Raw genomic sequence first — 6,099 nt, forward strand, 5'->3', positions numbered from 1 at the left:
AGGTGAAATACATTTAGACAGGAGAGTTGAAAATAAAAAATGATAATCATTCAAATCAAGAAATTTTAAAAAACAAAACACAATAGGGTCATAAATAAAAGCAGATAAAAATGATACAAAAATAACAAAAGTGAGATTTTTAAAAAGATTAGTAAATCAGATACCTGACAAAACCAAACAAGTAAAAAGAATCAAACAAAATCAGAGAAATGGATAAATCCATTTACATGTACATACATACAACAGAGACATAAAACGTAGTAAAATACAGGTATGAATAGCTATTTAGTAATAAATTTGAGGTTGTGGATTAAGTGGATTCATTTAATCAAATTACAACAATGCAAACTTGGTTCAATAAGAAATAGAATTTTAAACATACCAGTAATTTTTAAACATACTGAACTATTAATCCAACACTCTCAAAATAAGGCTAGTTCTTGACCATGTTACTGGTGAATTCTACATCCACTACTGCAAACATAGCTAGTAATTCATTTGATTGAATGAAGATAATTTCAATTAGCAGTAATCGCGCCTCGGATAAACCTCATTGGCTACGATACTGCCACTGCACAAAGCTAAATGAATGAAGATAATTTCAATCTGTTTTGAGGGTGAAGTGGATGAACTCTGCCTCAGAAGAGTTTTTATATACATCAAATAAATATAAGCAGACTTTGGTTTACACAGCACTATGGCAACACAGATTTTATGTTAGTTGTCATAAAACTATGCAAAGTAAGGACCCTCTGTATACAAAATTGCAAATAAAAAATTACATTGAAACAGTTATTAAATAGTAATAGATATGAAGATGCATATGTTGCTTCTTTACTAATGTAGTAAATCCGGAAATAAAATCTGGAAGTGATTCTGATATCTATCATAATTTCAAAAGGGTAATGAGCCTCAATATTATTTTTAGATATCTACAACTAAAAAGTAATACAGAACTATATCTAATATCTATTGTTGGAGAAGTAATAGATACTGTTAATGTTAATATGGTTTTGGTTTGGTTTGTTTTTTTGCATATATATATAGTTGATGAAAGTGCTAAAATTCAGTTTCAGGATGGTAAAAATAATTATGTACTTTCTTTCTTATCCAAATTTTTGGATACACTGAATTTTATCCATGGAAACCTTAGTTCATAGACCCCAGGTTAAGAACCTCAAAGACAAATTACTTAATACTTTGTACCTCAGTTTTCTTATCTGTAAAATAGGAATAACAGAATACCTACCATGCTATGTTATTCAAAGAAAAAATTAATAAATATAAATATAAGCCAGTTAGAAGAATAGATGTAAGTAAGTATCTGCTACTGTTATTACTCATATTATAGATTTTCCAGTGGATAATTAATTCCTATCTAATATAAGTTGTTCCAGAGTATAGAAAAAGATAAACCATGCCTATTTAATGAGGCTAACGCAATTATCCAAAACCAGATAAGGACAATACAAAAGAAATCAGATGTCCAATCACATATGAACACAGAAGCAAGAACTAAAGAAAACATATTCATAAATAATGTATCATGCTTAGAGTTTAAATCAACATCATAAAATTTATCAATAATATTCATCATATTAAATAGACTCAAATATAAAAACGATATAATTCCCCAAGAGACCAAAAAAAGCAACTGTCAAAGTTGGCACTTATTTAGTTTGTAAAAAAACTCTTAGAAGTTAGGAATAGAAAGGAATTTCTTTAATTTGGAAAAGTTTGTAAATCCAAGAAATACAGTAAAAATTATATTCAATGGAGAAGATACATATAAAAGCCGTTTAAGATCTGAAACTACCACTGATATTGTTTGTCAGTGTCTGACCAATACAATAAGCATGATATAGCTTTTACTAAGGATTACTGAGGGAGAGTTTACCTATATAGAAAAATCAACAGAGGGGCGCCTGGGTGGCTCAGTGGGTTAAAGCCTCTGCCTTCGGCTCAGGTCATGATCTCAGGGTCCTGGGATCGAGCCCCACATCGGGCTCTCTGCTCAGCGGGGAGCCTTCTTCCCTCTCTCTCTCTGCCTGCCTCTCTGCCTGCTTGTGATCTCTCTCTCTCTCTCTGTCAAATAAATTAATAAATAAAATCTTTAAAAAAAAAAAAAGAAAAATCAACAGAATGAACTAAGAAACCATTCACATCAATAGAAATTTTAGCATACTTGCTGAAATCAAGATAGATGTTAAAATATAGCTGCATATCCCTACATCAAAAATAATCAAATACAAAATATTTTAAAAATACTAACAGTGTTTTGTTAGTAGTAACAAAAACTGAGTTATAATATTAACAAAAAAAGTATCTAACAACATGTTATCAAAAATACTAAGACCGTTTTAAATAATACCAAAGAAGATAAGTAGAGGGCACCTGGGTGGCTCAGTGGGTTAAGCCGCTGCCTTCAGCTCAGGTCATGATCTCAGGGTCCTGGGATCGAGTCCCGCATCGGGCTCTCTGCTCAGCAGGGAGCTTGCTTCCCTTCCTCTCTCTCTGCCTGCCTCTCGGCCTACTTGTGATCTCTCTCTTTCAAATAAATAAATAAAATCTTTAAAAAAAAAAGAAGAAGATAAGTAAAGAGAGTCTGCTGTTGGATAGGAGTACTTCAAAATGAAAAGAGAACTTTATATCATCAATAAATTAACTTAATAACTTACAGATGCATTCTAAAATTCACATGAAAAACTAAAATCCATGAATATCTTAGTATATATTCTAGGGAAATATATTATTAATTAAACAAATTAATATATTATTAATTAAACAAACTTTGAAACAATAGCATAAAAGCAACGTGGTACATGTCTAAGAACAGACCACTAAATCAGTGGAACCAAATACAAATCTTTGAATAGACCTATGTGCATAAGGATAATACTGTATAAAGAGGAGACTGGCTATATCCGCAATACTTCATTTTGAGCAGAAAAGAAATAAAAAGAGACTGGCAGGAAATTTAACAAAATGACAACAGCTGTCTGGAAAGATGGCAGTAACAGCAACAGCGAGTTTTTCAATCTTTTGAATCCTTACAGGCAAAAAACTAAATAAAAAAAACAAAAACCAATAGAAACCATTTGCAACAAATTAAGTCACAAGTTATCTCCACAAACCCTTCAATTATAAGAAGGTGTGGATAAACCAGCAATTTCCAAATTATCTCAATGGTATCAATTATCTTAAATGGTATGATGATCCTGATCAACACCAAATGATAGTGCCTAGTGGCACATTTGAGAGATGAAACTATAAAAAGAAAATCAGAACAGTGTGATTACTCTAAATGCTAGGACAGTAATCACTTATGGCAGGAGGGAGGGCATTGTGACTTGAAGGGGTTTTTTGGGCAGGAGGTAACGTTCTATTTCTTGATCTAGGTGTTATTTGAATTAAAATAATTCCAAAAAGTTTTAATTGCTGCTATGTAAGAATAGCTGAAATGTAGGTACTTGTCATATTCTTCTTTGTTCTAGTCTACTTTTCCGTTGCATTAAAATTCCTCTAAATGACAATAAAATGTGGTGGTAGATCAAGAAGCTGGCATGTATGTTTTCCTCAAAGCACAGTTTTCTGTAAGCCAGAAAACTTACTTGTCATCTATTTCCCTAAGTCTAGCATCAAGAATAGGCTCTGAGCAAAGGGGAACCCTCTTACACTGTTGGTGGGAATGCAAGTTGGTGCAGCCACTTTGGAAAACAGTGTGGAGATTCCTCAAGAAATTAAAAATAGTACTTCCCTATGTCCCTGCAATTGCACTACTGGGTATTTACCCCAAAGATACAGATGTAGTGAAAAGAAGGGCCATCTGTACCCCAATGCTTATAGCAGCAATGGCCATGGTCACCAAACTGTGGAAAGAACCAAGATGCCCTTCGATGGACGAATGGATAAGGAAGATGTAGTCCATATACACTATGGAGTATAAAGCCTCCATCAGAAAGGATGAATACCCAACTTTTGTAGCAACATGGATGGGACTGGAAGAGATTATGCTGAGTGAAATAAGTAAGTAGAGAGAGTCAATTATCATATGGTTTCACTTATTTGTGGAGCATAACAAATAGCATGGAGGACATGCGGAGATGGAGAGGAGAAGGGAGTTGGGGGAAATTGGAAGGGGAGGTGAACCATGAGAGACTATGGACTCTGAAAAACAATCTGAGGGTTTTGAAGGGGCGGGGGGTGGGAAGTTGGGGGAACCAGGTGGTGGGTATTTTGGAGAGCATGCATTGCATGGAGCACTGGGTGTGGTGCAAAAACAATGAATACTGTTACACTGAAAAGAAATAAAAAATTAAAAAAAAAAGAATAGGCTCTGAGCTTCTTTGATAGCTATGTCAGATATAATGATAAATAATAAAATAATATACAAGAAGTAGTATATACAGAAATGTTCTCATTCAAAATTCTTGAAGTTCCCCAAAAATTTGATATTAAAATACTAGGAAAGTATCATCATTCATAGATAAGTGATACATGATAAATAGATGATACCATGCAGAGATTTGTGATTAACCGCTTTTATAATAGTGACAGATTTTATGAAAATCTATCCAAATCATCCATCTATCTCCCAATTATGATAATAAAGTTCATATTAAATGTGTTCATTATGTTTTGTGGTTTTAAAATTGATTTCACATTTATTATTATAATAGATCTTTCCAACATCACTAAGAATTGATTCAAGGAACATGTAATACTATTTTTTTCGCTCTTCAACCTGAGGATTAATTAACTTGCTTAAGATTTACATATTAAGCTTGTGGAGGAAATAAAATTCAAACTTAAGTGTTATCTTTCTCTAGTCGTTTTGTTAGTCATCTTAAAGCACTGATTTTTTTAGATTTGGAAGTTAGTCAAGCATATATGGCAATTAAACCCACGGATTTAACCTCATTAATTTAATATTCTAGCTGTGTTAATTAAACTAAGAAACAAGCATGATCAAAAATTGACTTCTGGGGCGCCTGGGTGGCGCTGTTGTTGAGCGTCTGCCTTCGGCTCAGGTCGTGATCCCAGAATCCTGGGATTGAGCCCCACATCAGGTTCCCTGCTCGGTGGGAAGCCTGCTTCTCCCTCTCCCACTCCCCCTGCTTCTGTTCCCTCTCTTGCTGTGTCTCTCTCTGCCAAATAAATAAAATATCTTAAAACAAAAACAAAACATTGACTTCTACCTGCAAAACATAAGGGGTCTTCTGAAATTTTTTTTTCTGCTTTCAAATCATCATAGATTACTAGGCAACCAAAGAAGATTAAAGTAATAAAGGGAATGAAATTTTATTTTGTTTGTCATCTACTCAGTCCTTACAACATTTCAAGTAATTTCAGAAGAACAAATTTCCTTAGAAACCTTAGGGTTGCAGGTTAGTTGCAATTAGAATATTTTAAAAAAATTGACATAGGTAATGAAAACTCTATTTGTCTAGGAAGAGAATGCGTAAGAGTTCTAGAGTCCAGTATTTTGCCATGCAACATCTGGGTGCTTAATATTGACATAATGACTCCAAATATAGATAAAGGAGCTTTTTACATTAGTTCATCACAACTATCCATATTTTTATTCTATGTCAGGAATAAAAATTAATCACATAAATGAACACATCAGAATCCAAGTTATCCAAATTTAACTGCCCTCTTTAAAATATATATTTATCAGTGAGCTATAAACTATTTTGTCAATGGCCATGAAGGCTATTACTGCATTATTCCTGCAAGGATTTACAAAGCAAATATCCCTTCACACGTATTGATACCTCACAAGGAATTGTGCAGAAAAAAATCAATTCAACAAATATTTATTGATCTGCTAATACTGTCCAATATTGAAATAAATACTACATATACAAAAAGTAAGTATGAGATGAAGCTCTTTGCATTAAATTAGCTAACAATATAAGAAGAAGAAAACACAGGAAACCAAGTAATTATAAAATAATATACATGCATTTTTACCTGTATTCTTTAAAATATAGTATTTATATCTTCATACAACCCACTGTCCTGCAATGTCTCATGTTTTCAGAGGACATAAGTGAGGTAATGATTAATTCTACACTGGGGCATGAGAAGTCACAG

General features: G+C 33.1%; 1 non-coding gene across 1 annotated transcript; it reads right to left on the reverse strand.

Annotated features, from left to right (window-relative positions):
• Positions 1-444: 444 nt before the first annotated feature.
• LOC122897081 lies at positions 445-583 on the reverse strand. The gene has a single exon (XR_006382466.1). It is a non-coding gene; the product is annotated as a U4 spliceosomal RNA (small nuclear RNA).
• Positions 584-6,099: the final 5,516 nt, after the last annotated feature.

The sequence above is a fragment of the Neovison vison genome, chromosome 1 (genome assembly GCF_020171115.1).
Source record: "Neovison vison isolate M4711 chromosome 1, ASM_NN_V1, whole genome shotgun sequence".
Lineage (NCBI taxonomy): Eukaryota > Metazoa > Chordata > Mammalia > Carnivora > Mustelidae > Neogale > Neogale vison.